General features: G+C 32.8%; 1 pseudogene; it reads left to right on the top strand.

Moving 5' to 3' along the window:
• The first annotated feature begins 2,000 nt into the window (after window positions 1–2,000).
• LOC137838959 (small nucleolar RNA R71) lies at window positions 2,001–2,106 on the top strand (annotated as a pseudogene).
• Window positions 2,107–17,487: the final 15,381 nt, after the last annotated feature.

Here is a 17,487-nt window from a genome sequence, read left to right as displayed (position 1 = left end):
TTTTGCTGAAAACAATTATCAGCTCAACACTGGGGGCTTGTGTACCGACCCGTCCTCGGGCGTTGACCAAAGTCAAACAGATGATGGGACCCACCAAGGGGCCCCAAGGTAGAAAGTCAATGGGTTCACCGCTTTGGGCGTCGCCAGGTATGGGCATCGCCAAGTGTGGGCGTTGCCAGGTTTAGGCGTCTCTCACCATAGAGGCGCGGCTCGTTGTCCTAAGGGCGTGCTTCGGCCCAGATGGTGACACCCTCCGATACCCACGGGTAGGGAAGATCGTGGAGGGGGTGCCACCGCGAGAGGCCACGGTACGGACGAGGAGGCCTCGGGCCCCGTTACCTCAGAACAGTAATAAAGAGAAGAGAAAGGTGGCTTCAAGGCCATATTCCCAGTACCAGTAGGGAGTAACCTGACTCGTGAAGTACCCACGCCACCTCTGGAGAATCCCTGGGACAGATACGACCCGGGAGAGGGCCACACCCAGGGGTGAACCATGTGCGTGGTACGAGAGGAAGGCAGATACACTCCCAAGGCGAGTGACTAGAGGCTGGGGCGCATGAGTTGGCACCCAGGGAGTCACCCCTTGCACTGGATGCACTTCGATGAGGGAAGACTTACACGCTGAGATTTCCCTAAGTTGGGTTACAGCGTCGTAAGGCCTTCCACGTGGAGTTGCCCTTAAGTCAGAAAGGCCACGTGGCAGCAAGCACTAAAACCCAAGGTATATAAGCTTTTCTGAAAGCTTAGTAAGGTACGTTCTAATCATTTGCACGCTTACACACTGTACGCACGAGTGATTTGAGCACCAGAGAGAAGTTAGTTACAATTAAGTTACGCGCCTTCAGAGCATCCCAATCATGGTGCTCCGATACGGAGGTCTTTGGTGTTTTCTGCTTGCTGACTTGATCGTCGGAGTGCAAACGGTCGCGAGGGCGCCCTTTGTTCTCTCTACTTCAGGTACTCACGGCGGTGTAGGGTGAAGATTTGAATCGAAGACGAAGGAGTCCTTGTTACGCGAGTCATAGCAACAGATTTGAATCGAACACGGAGAACTTTCCGATCAACCTCCAGGAACACTCTCCAATATCTATAATATCTTCCTTATTCCTTCTTTCTACTCCTTCATACTCAATTTGTTCTTTTTCATTCTCTCTCACATTTAAAACCTCCTCCTCAACAACTAAATTATCTCCAATTCCTTTTCCTATAACTTTCCCACTTCTGGTGGTGATAGACTTGCAATGCTCCTTGGGATTCGTTTGTGTATTCGTTGAAAATTGACTTCCTTGATTATCAGCTAATTGTTTAGCCAACTGTCCCACCCGTGTCTCTAAATTTCTTATTGATGCTTCAGTATTTTTCTGATTGGATAGAGAGGCTTGCATGAACTTCTCAAAAGTATCCTCCAATTTGGATGTTCTCTCATGAACGGAAGGATAATGTGGTTGCTGCTGATAAGGGACTTGTCTGTTAGATGATCTAGCCTCTTGGTTCCACCCAAAACCTTGATTAGGATTATTCCTCCACCCATGAGACATGTTATTTGGATAGTTAGATGAAAAGCCACCTTGCCTTCCTTGATTATTCATATACTGAACTTCTTCCTATGATGGATTTTGGTAAGAGCATTGGCCATTAAGATGATCTCCCCCACAAAAATCACACTTCAAAGCTTGATTTTGAATTGAAGGAGAATTTACTGCATGTAATTGTTGAGGCAGTTTTGACATTTGCTTGGTTAATGCCTCAATTTGCTAAGTCAAAATCTTATTTTGCGCTAAAATTGCATCTGAAGTACTAAGATCTAGCACCCCTTTCTTTTGCACTGTATATCTATCTCGTGTTGAGCTTGGTAATTTGTTGAGGCTAAGGCATCAATGATTCTTGTAGCTTGCTTTGCATCAACAGTCATCATTTTACCTCCTGCTGCAGCATCCAAGATCATTTTAGTATCAAGCGTCAAACCATTGTGGAATATGTTCAACTGAGCAATATCCTCAAAGCCATGATTAGGACACCTTCTTAACATCACTTTAAAGCGTTCCTAAGCTTCACAAAAAGGTTCATCTGGCCCTTGCCTGAATGTGGAGATATCAGACTTAGCCTTGATATATCGAGAGAGTGGGAAAAATCTATGTAGGAATTTCTCTTCTACATCATTCCAGCTACTTAGACTCTGGTTAGGATGTGACTTTAACCATTCTTTTGCTTTTCCTGCAAGTGAGAAAGGAAATAGATGCAAATAAACAGATTCAATATCATTTTCCTCGAAGCCCATGGTCCCAACCAACTCATAGAATGTGGATAGATGAGTATAAGGGTCTTCGTGATCCATTCTAGTGAATTGATGAGTACTGATTAAGCTAAGAAAAGTTGGCTTCATTTCTAAAGATTTGGTGGCAGGAGGTATGGCTATGCTGGAGAAATGCCTCGGTCCTTGTTGCATAGCATAGTCTCCCAATGTCCTTCTAGGTGGATTTTGTCTATTATTAGCCATTTGGAACTTTGTTTGATTGTGTGAGTTGAGAGTGTTGGAAGATTCTCCTTTTACTTGTTCTTGTTTCTTCTTTTCTTCTTTCTTCTTGCTTTGATTTTTTCTAGCTGTTTTCTCAATTTATGGATCAAATTCCAATTGATCTTCAGGAACCTGTCCTCTTAATAGCATGTATCTAAGATATTAATACTCGTAGTGGCAAAGTTCTTCATCATTTTCATGTTAGATGGGAGTTTCCTTCACCAGGTTGTGTTAAAATTAATATTGATGGTGCTACTAGGGGTTTTCCTGATCTTGTTGCTTGTGGTGATATTTTTCATGGGAGTATGGGGGAGTTTATTGGTGGTTTCTCAACTTTCCTTGATATTCAAATGACTTTGGTTGTTGAGTTTTATGAAGTTATACATGCCATTAAAGAAACTAAAAAAATGGGTCTTACTAGTTTAAGGCTTGAATGTGATTCTACCTTAGTTTGTGCTACATTTATTACTAGGAATTATGTTCCTTGGATTCTTCGTAATAGGTGGAACACTTGCCTTGATTACTATGGGAAAATCAGGTTTAAGATTTCTCACATTTTTCATGAAGTGAATGCATATGCTGACAAGTTTGCCGACTTACTAGTTTATCCATCTAGTCTTTTCTTAAAATTCTTTATCAATAGGTATAGATTACCTAAGTATCGCTTTTCTTAGTTTTTTTACATATCGGTTTTGGTCTAGTCCCCCCATTTTTGCTTGTTTTTTTATCAGCAATAAAAAATAAATAAATGGGAACCACTTCAGGGGTGGTCCAACCCTTATACATAAAGAGCTAGCGTCTTACCAACCTCCAACCAAGGAACACCTTCCAACTTAAATAAGGAACAACCAAACAAAACTCAAGAAAGCATTAAACAACTAGCCTCATACAATCCACTGGGTTCAAAACCCAGTTGGGGTACGTAAAGGAATTACAACAGGACTTTGAAAAAATCCAAGACCAAACATTTACCTGTACCAGTGCAAATACCTCGAGCGCATCTACCACGCCTCTGTCGAAGGTCACCGAGTTCCTATGTCTCCAAATTCCACTCACAACACCAACCCAAATCGCCCCCGAAACGTCATTAACCACATCAGAAGTCGAACACAACCTGAATTGTTGGAAGTTTACCAAAGGGTCGTTGTGAATAACAAACGACACTCCAAGCCACTCAAAACAAATACACCACACCCGCCAGGTAAACTCGCAGACGAAAAACAGATGACTGGACGACTCTTCCACCTTCTCACACAAACCACACACCAGATTCTCTACCACCACCCTCGCCTTTCCAAATTTATCCTAGTAGCAATCTTATTCTCCATCACCCTCCAAGCAGTGATCAAAGCGGAAGGCAAAGCTTTGCACCTCCACAACTTACTATAAACTGGAGAAACCTCCCCAACTCTATCCTGTCTAACCTGAAAAATAGGCTGAGTTAACTGTAAAAGTATGAAACTCCCTCTGCCTTCCAAATCCAGCAATCTGCCTTCCCCGATTCCAACTTCGTCCCTTGCAGTAACTGAAAGAACTGCTCCACCAGAGGTTTCTCCCATTCAAAAAAGGGTCTACGCCATTCAAAGTGCCACACCCAAACACCATCAATCCAATTCCCTAATTCAGTCACCTTTGCACCTTTTGTCACACTAAGAGAGAAAATTATCAGGAAAACACTCTTCAACGCTCCACAACTCAACCAACTGTCCTCCCAAAAAAGGATAGCCCTCCCCTCACCAACATCCCACTCAAACCCATCTTCAAAACTTCTTCCCCAACCCTCTGAAGCCCACACCTCCTTCAAATATTTCCATCAAAGAGAGCCCCTACCAACTTTACCTTCCTCTCTCAAGCTTCTCCACCCACCGTACTTAGAAACGAGGATCTCTTTCCACAGACCACCCTTATCCGTACCCAACCTCCAGATCCACTTACCTAATAGAGCCAAATTAAACAACCTTAGGTCAATAATACCTAGACCCCCTAGTCACGAGGCTCACATCCTTTTTCCAAAAGGCCCAAGCGATCTTCCTACCATCTGAACCCCATCCCCAAAGGAAATTCCTTTGTATTCGAACTAACTTCTCTGCCACCACAGAAGGTAACTTAAACAGTGACATAAAAAATAACGGGATTGAGGAGAGAACTGATTTTAACAAGCAAATCCTCCCAGCCAACGATAGACACCTGCCTCTCCATATTGACAATTTACCCTGAACTCTCTCTATCACCCTGCTCCAAAACGCACCTCGTTTGTGACACCCTCCTATTGGCAACCCTAAATAAACAAAAGGAGTTACCATCACTTTACAATTTAGAATAGCCGCAAAACTCTGAAGCAAGCTCTGATCCAACCCCAACCCACCGATAGTACTCTTCACAAAATTGACCTTAAGCCTAGAAGCAAGCTCAAAGCAGAGTAAGATCGCCTTCATATTGAAGACACTTTTTGTATTAGCTTTACAAAAGAATAAAGTGTCGCCAACGTGTAACATATTTACCTTCACTTTATCCCTTCCAACCTCCAAAACTGTCAATCAAACTCTTCTCTTCTGCCATCCTAGAAACCCCAGCCAACCCTTCCGCAACTATCAGAAAAAGAAACGGTGCTAACGGATCACCTTGACGAAGTCCCTTCCCAGGAGTAAATTCCCTAGTTGGACTACCGTTCACAAGCACCGAGACTGAAGTAGATTCTAAACGCTCCTTAATCCAACGAATCCATTGAGCGCAAAAGCCCAACCTCTCTAGCATATAATAGAGAAAATCCCAACTTATCGAGTCATATGCCTTCTCATAGTCAACTTTAAAGAAATCACAACTCTTCTTTTTCCTTTTATATTCTTCCAAAATCTCATTCGCCACTAACACATTGTCTAACAAACCCCTACCTTCCAGGAAAGCCGACTGTCTAATATCAATGACTTTACTAATCACCTTTTTCAAGCGTAGAGACAACGCTTTAGAGATGATCTTATATAGGCACCCGACCAACGAAATAGGTCTAAATTTTCCAAGTTGTTGAGGGTTTTCTACTTTTGGAACAATACATAGGAATGATGCATTTGAACATCTAGGCCAATGACTCTTAGATGCGAAATCCTTCACTGCTGACACCACATCCGACTTAATGATTTCCCAGCAATGTTTTAAGAACCCAAAATTAAAACCATCAGGGTCAGGACTCTTAGAACTATCACAATTCCATATCGCATCCCTAATTTCTTTTTCAGAAAAATCGGCAATCAATAACTCATTATCTTCTTTCGAAATAAAGTTGAACCTAACGTTGTCCAACCTAACTTGACATCCTTAAGTAATTTGCTTACAAAACCAAAGACATTTTCTCCACATGTTTCTGAGAGACCAAAACACCAAACTTACAATCATAAAAAGCAGTGCAAAGCAAAATAATAATTAAAAAGTACAATATAATAAAACAATTAAATACTTTAAAAGAGTAATTGATGTAAAAATATTTAAAAACGAATTTATTATTTTTTAAAATTGAAATATTGGAACATACTTCAATAATAAAAAGAGGATGAACAAATATGAAATTTTGATAAATCACGAAATTATCATTTAATTGTAGGAAACGTTTTAGTTTCTAATAAAACCGAGCACACAATTGATAAATAAGTAATAATAATAATTAAAAAGACATAATACAATAAAACAATTAAACACTGAAAAAGGATAATTGATGCAAAACAATTTATAAATGAAGTTTTTGTTTTTTAAATTTAAATATTGAAACAGATCTCCAAAATTAAAAGAGATTGAACAAATTTAGTATTTGTAACTAAACAAATTATCACTTTCGAACATTTTACACTTTCTAATAAAACCAAGCACACAAGCACACAATTAGTAAATGATAACATACTAATAGTAATTAAAAGACATGATATATTAAAACAATGAAATAGTGTAAAACGGTAAAAATAATGAATTTGTTTCGATTACTATTTTAAAATATATAATTATTTTAAAATATCATATTTTTTAATTATTATTATTATTATTATTATTATTTATTTACGAAATGTTGTTTGGTTTTATTAGAAATTGAAAATTTTCCTACACTATTAAAAAATAATTATTGTTTTTTAAATTCAAATAACGGAAAAGAACTTAATGCCCGGATGGGAGTGAAAAAATTTGACATTTTGGTAACTGGTAAATCATCATTTAACATTGCACGAACCTTTTAAGTTTTCAATAAAATCAGACGCATAATTCATAAATGAGTAATAATAATAAATAAATAAATATATTATATGGTAAAAATATTTATACTCCAAAAATGTAATTTTTGGAAAATATTTCGAAACAAATATATTGTTTTTTAAATTCAAATATTGGAACAAATCTTATGGCTTGACCTTATGGTAACTTTATAAATTATCATTTAATATTGTATGAAATTTTTTAATTTTTAATAAAACCAAACACATAATTCGTATATAGGTAATAATCATAAAAATAATTAAAAAACACAATATAATAAAACAACTAAATATTGTAAAAGGATAATTATTTAAAAAATATTTAAAAATGAATTTATTATTTTTTAAATTCAAATATTGGAACATATCTCAATAGTTGAAAGAGAGTGAATAAATATTATATTTTGGTAACTCAACAAATTATCATTTATATTCTAAGAAACTTTTCAGTTTCTAATTAAATCAAGTACACAAATCGTAAATAAGTAATAATAATAATAACTAAAAAAATTATGATACACTAAAATAATTCGATAATATAAAGGAGTAATTGGTGCAAAATATTTAAAAATAAATTTATTATGTTCTAAATTCAAATATTGATACAGACATCGATAACTGAGAGAGAATGAACCAATTTGAGTCGTAACTCAGTATAATACCATCTACCATTGTAGGAAAATTTTCAGGTTTTCATAAAACCAAAACGTTATTGTTGTGTAAATACAACAAAAGAGTAACTGATGAAAAAAAAAATTAAAAAAATTATTGTTATTTAAATTCAATATCATTTAATACTTCAAGAAATTTTTTCAGTTTCTAGTGTAACCAAGTGCACAATTCGTAAATGAGTAATAATAACAATAATTAAAAAAATCTTGATATAATACAATTAAATTCTATAACAGAGTAATCATATTAATAATAATAATTAAAAAATATGATACAATTAAATACTGTAAAAAAGTAACTGATGAAAAACAAATTAAAAAAATTATTGTTGTTTAAATTCAATATCATTTAATACTCTAAGAAAATTATCAGATTCTAGTAAAACCAAGTACACAATTCATGAGTAATAATAACAATAATTAAAAAAATCTTAATATAGTACAAATGAATAATTGATGCAAAATATTGAAAAATAAAATTCTTTTTGTTTAAATTCAATATCATTTATTATTCTAAGAAACTTTTTTCGTAAATGAGTAATAAAATAATAATTAAAAAATATATGATACAATGAAATAATTCAATATGGTAAAGGAGTAGTTGGTGAAAAAAATTTAAAAATGAATTTACTATGTTTTAAACTCAAATATTAAAACAGACCTCGATAATTGAAAGAGAATGTACCAATCTTATCTTTTCATAACTCAATAAATTATCATCTAGCATTGCAGGAAATCATTGAAGTTTTGATAAAAACCAACACATGATTCGTAAATAAGTAATAATAATAATAATAATAATAATAATAATAATAATAATAATAATAATAATAATGATAATAATAATAATAATAAGTAAAAAAGTAATTGATACAAAATATTTCAAAATAAATGTTTTGTTTTTTTAAATTCAAATATTAAAAATATCTCAATTATTGAAAAAGAGTGAAAAAAATTATATTTTTATAATTTAGTTAATTATCAGTTTCCAATAAAGAAATGACATAATTCGTTAGTCATTAATAATAATAATAACAATATTAATAATTAAAAAAAAACACAATACAATAAAATAATTAAATACTCAATAATATTTTAAAACGAGTAATGCAACTCAATAATTGAAAGGTAATAAACAGATATATGACATTTTAATAACTGAAAAAACTATGGTATAATAATGTAAGAAACTTTTTAATTTCTAATAAAATCAAGCATCCAATTCATATATCAATAATGATAATAATAATAATAATTAAAAAAATCAATAAAATAATGAAATGTTATAAAGGAGTAATTGATGTAATATTTAAAAATAAAATTAATACTTTTTAAATTCAAATAGTAAAACAAACCTTGATAATGAAAAGAGAGTGAATAAATTTAATGTTTTCAGAACTCAATAATTATTATTTAATAGTGTAGGAAAATTTTCAATTTCTAATAAAACCAAACAACATTTCGTAAATAAATAATAATAATAATAATAATAATAATTAAAAAATATGATATTTTAAAATAATTATATATTTTAAAATAGTAATTGAAACAAATTCATTATTTTTATGTTAAAATATTGGGACAATCTCCACACTCAAAAGAGAGTGAATAGTTAGAAATGTACAATTATTTTCTAAAAATATTTTTAGACACTATTTAAAAAAAAACGATTATATAAATACTTTTTATAATTAATTAACTTTTTAAAAAAAAATTGGTTATTTCTATAATTAAATAACTATTTTCGTTTTGTCTTTCATAATTAATTTCTCATAGTTATTTTTCAACGATATTGTACTATTTTTAAATAATAAAAAAATTTGATATGTTAAATTTTTAGATTTAAATATATTTAGTCATTAAAATATACTCAATTTTTACTAATAATTTCTGAAGTAATTTCTCTAATTTTCTTATTCTTTGTCCTTGTAATTTTTTTATTTCAGTTGTTATAAAATTTTTATTTCTTTTAAGACAATAATTTCACTTTGAATTAGTATTTCATGAAAAATTTAATGATTAAAAACATATAATTTATATATTATAAGAAAAAAAAACATTTTTAAAGGAAATAAAAATAATTGCAAAAACCAAAACTAAACCTGAAAATAAACTTACTTACAAGGACAAGAAAATTTTTAAATACGAAAACAACAAAAATAACCATATTTCATGACAGAAACATTTTTAGTTTTTTTTAAAATCACATATTTTTTAACAAAAGTAGTGTAGACATAATTATGATATTGTTAATTAAGTAAAATAACTTCTAATGGTGGATTAAGATAATTAAACCTTAAATATTGAAGAAAACCACTTTATAAAAAAAATTAAACAAATTATCATGTGTTAATGGAATATTAAATCCAGCATAATGAGAATTATAAATAAAATGATTTAAAATTTAATTTACCATTAATTTGCATAATTTTCAAAATCAATTTGAGATATGATATTTATTTTACTTCTTTACGTTATACTTTCAAAGTTTAATATGTTTAAAATGAAAAATTTTAAAAATAAAAGTTTTGAGCTAGTAAATAGTATATAAAGGTGTGACTTGTTGAATGTGATTTGTCCACACTTGCATCTCATTAACATTCAAATTTAAAGATGTTCAATTGTTTCGGAAAGGAGGAGAATGAGGACTGGAGGGATTACACATGTGACATATGTGGTGAAGAACTGCCAACCAAAGGAGGTTTAAAAAGACACAAGACATTTCATTCAATCAAAAGTCGTACGGTTGAGTTACCTCCTAAAAGTTTTGTATGTGATTATCCTGGATGCGACAAAGCTTTCGATACCTTGCCATCGTTGAATGCACACAAGACCTCTCATTCAACCAAACGTCGTCGTAAAGATGCTGGTAGTAGTCAATCGTAATTTTTATTTTTTTTATTATTATTGTTATTAATTATTATGTCTTTTTACTTTTATATTTTTATTATTACTATTATTAATTATTATGTCTTTTTACTTTTATTTTTTACGGACTTTGGAGTTTGTCCTTAGAATTAGCAAATCACAGTGAAAAATAAAATAAGAAGCAAGAGAAGAGCACAAATAAAACAATTTAAGCCATAAAATTCAAAGAAATGTGTTGTTTCCACTCTAATAAAAAAAATATGTTTTCACAATATTTTAATCTTAAAATTGGAGAAAATGAGAATTTCTCTAAATTACCACTAAAAAGTTTCACTTATTCAGGTACAATAATTTGGTTAGGACATCTATTTATTTGCATCGAGTGCATACAATAAGAATTGAAATATGCATATTTAATGTATTTTGTAAAAGGTAAAACTACATTTTTTGTATAATTTTTTTTTTAATTTGTTTTTTCTTTGTTTAAAAATATTTATTTTATTTTAAAGTGTTTTTATTATACTAAATTAACTTGAGTTAATTAAGAAAAAAAAATATTAATATGAGAGATTAGAGTTTTTAATCCTTTGCAAATTCATTACAAGAATAAACTCATTAATTGTCATGAATATGAGTTGATCTATAAAGATAAAGGGACATTAGGAACGCTGCTGAAAACTAGACAAAGTAAACACAAACTGGAATATTTAAAAAAAGAATTGTTCTAACTATAATTTATAAGTTAATTTAAATTCGGTATATGTGGATGGCGACTTCGTAGATACAAAATTAAATTAATTATATTACAAAATATATATATATATATATATTGAAAGTGATTATGAATTAAGATAAAAATTATGTTAACAAATATTATTTTATGAAGAAAGAGATACTAAGATAATGTAAGTGAATGAAAATACATTAGTTAAAATTATAAAAATAGATTTTTTTTTTATAAAGACTTTCATGTTAGGCATTACTATGCAACATCTCAACTAGGCTGACACCTCAAGTAACAACATCACATGAAAAGTAAAAATTGGGAGACTAGACCCAAAACTCATAAGTTAACAAAAATGATAGACTATATCTATTCATAAAGAATTCTAAGAACATACTAGATGGTACATTTATAATAATATCCTGTTATATTTCTTATAAAATATAGTACTAGACCTTTTTTGTACAATTATGTTAATTAATTTTTTTTTAAATTGAATAATAACTTGTTAATATTCCAAAAATAATTATAATTATAATTAACATATATTATGACCAAATTTTGAAAAATAATAATACAAAAACAATTTTGTAACATTGGTTAGAAATGTAAGTTAAATTTTTGTAATATTTGGTGTTATAAATGATAAAGAAACATAAAATTAGAATAAATATGTAACATTCTATTTAATTTTGTTTTCAATAATTTAATGAATAAATTGAAGCATTTGATAGAAGTTCCAATCTTTATAAAAAAAGTAATTTAGGCTATATGACATGTCCGTCTATAAGTTGCCTATACAATATATCATTATATTCACTAAAAGTTCCTCTTACATTATACATAAAGTAATACAAAAAATGGATATACTTGTAATGGACCACCAAACTCTATGATTGACACAGTAGAAAACTATATATTTTATGTAACACCCAAAAATACATCTACCCAAAAATATATTTAACTATTACAATATATGTTTTACATATTTCTATACAAATTTAGAGTTTTTCAAAATATTTCTATTACAAGATTATGACTTATAGAAATATAAATATTAACAATATAAGGTTCAAAATCTTAAAGCCCTCCACACCCTCTGACACCTTAAAGCGCTCATGTACATAGTATAGTCATCGCAATTCAAACACAACAAGAAAAGGAAAGTAAGGGTAAGCTAAATTCCATAACATATCTAACTCATGCAAAAAGAACCAATCAAAATTTTTTGGTTCAAAGATTACCAGCGAATCCAAGAGAAAGGATAAGGAGAAGTTCAAACATCCAATACCAAGTGTCTACATCCAATACCAAGTGTCTACAGTGAGACCCGGTGTGTATGAACTCCCTCTCAGCTTCGCACCACCTAACATCTTAGTCTATATGACTTAGATCATCAGTGAAGCTAGAGGATATGTGTTAAAAATAGGTTTTTCATGCTTAATGCCATCAAACAACAACTCATACATTATCCCAAATGTATGACATCAATTTTATACAATTTTTATCATTCATATATAATACATATCATTCAATCACATAGCATTTAACACTCATACCATTCAAGATTTTTTCCAACATAAAAAACAATATTTAACTTTCAAACTATCAAAATATAATATTTATAAACGTTCACACAATATAAAATCAAACAATTTTATCAACTAAGATTCCTACAAGAGAAATTGAAACATGGGATCACATCCCTTCCACATTCAAATCTTCTAGCCTAGGGTAATATTAAGTTAAAGTTAGCTTCCCTTACCTGAAAATGCCACTGATGGAAATTTCACTCCAAAATTTAGGAACCTATAGCAAGTTATCCAAATATTACCAAATTTTAGTATATGGTAAAATAAGTTAAGATGAACACTGATAGTTTTCGTTTTGCTGTCAAATTAATATTATTCTAGCGTAGACTTTAATTAACACTAGAGAGATGATAGTATAATTGTGATCAAATGACCCCAAGTCGTATCGTAAAGAATCCAATAGTTAAATTAGTAAATTAGTGGTTAGAATCGACCTGCAAGCAATAAAAGTTAGTAACAACAATAATAAAAAAAAAATGGAGTTGAGATAGTTGTGCAGAAAATATAAAAGAGATTAAAGCAGCAAATAAAAAACAGGTTGATCCCCAAGTTCTTCCACCATTGAATTCTTCACAGGTTCTTTAAAGATTAATCCTCTTTCAATCCTCCCATAGAGCTAAACCAGATTGAACATGCACTAATCGTATTTAACTGAAACTCACCAGTAAAGCATGTGTCTACTGGTTTAATTAGTACTCAACTTGTTCCATGCGTATACTCCATGGGAATGCTTATCTCCTCTCTCTTGCATCATGCACCCAAAAAATTAATTAGAACAATACGAACTAACTAAGAAACCAAACCACGCGTTCAAGTACAACCTCTCACAAAAACCAGTTTTCTAGTGGATTAGAATATTAAAAAAAGTTGCTATAAATAATTAAAAAAAACGAAAATTTTATTAACCAAAACCTCATAACTCAATGGGAAATTACAAAGGAATCAACCAAAAAGGTTTAACCTTCCATGTAGAGGCAAAACAAAAGAATTACAAAGAAGAAAAGAAATTAAGAAAATCCTATGAAGTTCCCCCGTCTCTTTGATGCTTGTTTCCTTTTATAGGCTTTTCTACCACAACGATCTTGGGAAAATATTGTAGTTTAGATTTTGTTAATAGTTTCCAACTTTCCAGAAGAATTATTGTATTTTAGAGAAGATTTGTTTCCAATTTTGTTGCTGAGATATTGTAGATTTTAATTTCTCTTTCTACTAAGAATTTCTTTTCTGTTTTGATTCAAGAAGTAACTTGACTTTTGCATATTTAGTCAATCCACAAAGGTAGACACTTCCTTCTGACCATTTACTCTAAAAACACAAAATTAACAAAAAAATAGTTAAGGTCCAAATAAACCCAATTATATGAATATTAGTTAAAACAATATATTTATTTATTGTTATAGTCTAATAATCCATGATTAAAGCTATTGAGTGTGAATATATATGCTCATCAAACACTTTTCTCAACTGTCCCCATCAAGATTGATAACTAAATCATAAAGAAAAAAAGAGAATAAGGGATCTTTAGGGTAAAAATGAAGTTACTCTATTTGAAAATCTGATGGGGTGGAAATGTATCATATTTGCTCAGTTATAGCATGACGTGATCAGATTTTTGAATAGATGAGTTATGAGAGATAAAATGAAGAGAGAAGGGAGAGAAAGAGAAAGGGAGAGAGATGCGACTGTGACTTTTCTTTTTTCTTTTGTTTCTGTTTTACGATTTCTTACATTTTATGCCACTAAATATAAATGTTAATGTAAGGTAATATATATCTCAACTTTTTGTTCTCTAATCTTTGAATTTGACTATTTTAATTTTATATATAAAGGAAACTATTTGATAAAACTGCTTGAAGTTATGTATGAAAGAAACAATAAGGTAACTCTAATTACATACTTTATAACTTTTCTTGTTCCTATATCACTTTCAATTATACTAATTTTAAAAATGTCTCTATCTAGAATTCTCAATTACGTTGTTTGTTATTTATGCAATCACATTAGAAAGTATAATTCATGTTTTAATATTTTGTTGATAAAAAACTTATTTAAAACGGTCTTTTATTTTTTGTGAACATATAGTCATATAATCACTTGTACCTATCCCAACGTGACCACTTTTCACTTGGCTTACAAATGATCGATTATATTAAAATAAGTTTTTGTGAAGTTGTGCACCTAATCGATTATGTTTTAATTGATTATAAATCATTAATATAATCAATTTTACTCAGATTATTTTGAACTTCTCCGTAATTATTATTTGCTTCATTTATTTACTTTGTTTAACATAGTTTTATTTGAATTAAGATAATGTAATTAGGCAATATATATATATATATATATATATATATATATATATATATATATGATACATTTTAATGAGAAGTTCTCTAAAATGATATCCGTAGATAATATTTATGGAATATGATTTTAGTTTAGTATTACAACATCTTATTGTTGAATTATGTACCTGAGTGGAGAGATGGGGCCCAGGCACGGTCGGTTGACGTAGTGAAATTGTTGACGTGTCAATCTTCTTCTCTTTCGGGCGGGGAGGGTATCTGCGAACGCACTCCGACGCTCAAGTAAGTATGAGATTCTAAGTGTGGTTTAGTAAGTGAATGAAAACGTACCTTTCTCTAGCTTGAGCACCGTATTTATAGGATTGCCTAATGGGCTTTCTATCCCTTGGGCTCAGGGTGGTTAAGGATAGGTCTTACCAGTCGTGCTCCGGAATATCCGGGGAACATATCTTCTTTAAACGTGTATTCCTTATTCTTCGGAGGTGTATCTTAACCACCTTAGCTTGTCACATAAATGCCCTCACATTTATTATGCGTTCGGTCGGTCGGCCACGTTCGTCCGGTGCCTACCGGTACACTTGCCCCCCAGGCTCGAGGTGAATAAAAGCCGAAGAGTCGTAATGATTGTTGTGCCTTTCGAGGTGTCAGGCATTAAATGTAACGGAGTGACCGGACGTTCGCTTTTTGTCGAAGGCGGCGGAGATGGATCTGGCGGTGTAGATTAAGTGACGCTTCGACTTTCGGCTGATATGGGTCGTAGGATGAGCGGGAATCTAACGGATGAGGGTGAGAGGGAAATGCTATAAATAGCGCCTCCAGTTGCAGAGAGACCACGTTTCCTTGAGTTCGGCATCCGTGTTGTTCCGATTGCCGAGTCCACATTGCGAGTTGTTGCGCTGTACGATCCGTAGTTGCCGACCGGGGTGTTAATTTGTGAACGAAAGGTTAGTTATGTCTCAACTTTCTTCAAATAGAGTAGGTAGTAGAGAGTCGAGCGAGAGTGGGGAGTCATCGTCCGGAAGTGACGAAAGTACGAGTGGGTCAATGGGTCCGAGCTATGAGTGGGTAGATGTTAGTGTTAGGAATATACCCACTGTTGTTAGGAAACCGGACGACCTGGATAAAGTGATAGCAAGGGCCCCTGTCGTGCGGTCGGGTTTACCTTCGGATATTCTTATTGCTGAAATATGTGGGTATACCGACCGTGTCTGTCATGGAATGGAGAATGCTCCGGTAGATTTCTTTTATGTTTATAGTACGTTATTCGCTGATTTAAAAGTGACTTTGCCGTTCGATGAGTTCACGATGGACGTGCTACGGTTTCTCAACCTAGCTCCAACCCAACTTCATCCGAACTCATGGGCGTGCATGCAGGCCTTCCGAATGGTGTGTCAACCTTTTGATTTGACGCCCAAAGCGGAAGTGTTTTTATTTTATTATAACACACACTCGGCCAACCCGGTAAGTTGGGTGTCATTGACGAGCCGTCCGGGGAGTGTGCGTTTTGCGGCCTTTACCACATCCTACAAGAACTTCAAGGAACGATATTTCAAGATATTTGTGGAGTCGGACGGCCGAGAGTATTTTTATAATGCTGATGTTACCAAGTTTCCGTTCCATTGGACCCAGAATCCGACTGTGCTTAACACGAGTTTCCGTACGGCCCTGTCGGCTTTGGATAAGGCCGTTATGGTGGTGTTTGACCAACTCCCTCACAAGTTACCTACGAGGGAGATAATTTCGTTATATGCGTCGTCCGATCCCTGGGCGGATTTTATTGGTATGTGATTGTAAATTTGGTTTGATTGAATAACTTCATTAATAGTGTTTAATTCCTGTGTGTTTTGTAGAAATTATGAGGATGTGCTGATCAACTGTTTGACTAAGTGATAGTATTGCTGCAGAAAGTGTTCTCGGACTTCATATTCGTCATTAATCTGACCGATGACTAGCCTGAAATCACTTTTACAAATTAACTTAGTGATTTCCAATTCTTGAGCGAGGCGTAGACCGGCTAAAATGGCTTCATATTCGGCCTGATTGTTTGAAGTTTTGAAGTCGAATTTTAGGGCTTGCTCGATAACAATCTCGCCGGGTCCTTCCAGAACGACTCCAGCGCCGCACGACCTCTCGTTGGAGGAGCCGTCTATGTATAAAATCCATGATGAGTGTCTAGTCCCGGCCGAGGAAGGAGTGAGTTCGGCTGGAAAATCAGCAAGAGCTTGCGACTTGATGGCTCCTCGTGGTTGGTACTGAATATGGAATTTGGATAGTTCGATCGTCCATCCGATCATTCGTCCGGCTAGATCGGGTTTAATGAGAATCTTTACAATAGGGTAATTTGTCCGAACAATAATACGATGATTTTGAAAATACATACGCATTCGTCGGGCGGTAATGATGAGAGCCATAGCCACCTTTTCGATCATTTGGTATCGGATCTCGGCGCCATGGAGGGCGCGACTAACGAAATAAACTGGACGTTCCTCACAATTGATTTCTTGTACTAAGACTGAACTAACGGCTTCGTTTGAAACGGCGAGGTAGACTATAATCGGCTCTCGGGCGTCCGGATTCTG

Source organism: Phaseolus vulgaris, chromosome 4 (genome assembly GCF_000499845.2).
Source record: "Phaseolus vulgaris cultivar G19833 chromosome 4, P. vulgaris v2.0, whole genome shotgun sequence".
Classification (NCBI taxonomy): Eukaryota; Viridiplantae; Streptophyta; class Magnoliopsida; order Fabales; family Fabaceae; genus Phaseolus; species Phaseolus vulgaris.
The sequence above is the reverse complement of the archived record's forward strand: the minus strand, read 5'-3'. Positions and strand labels throughout refer to the sequence as shown.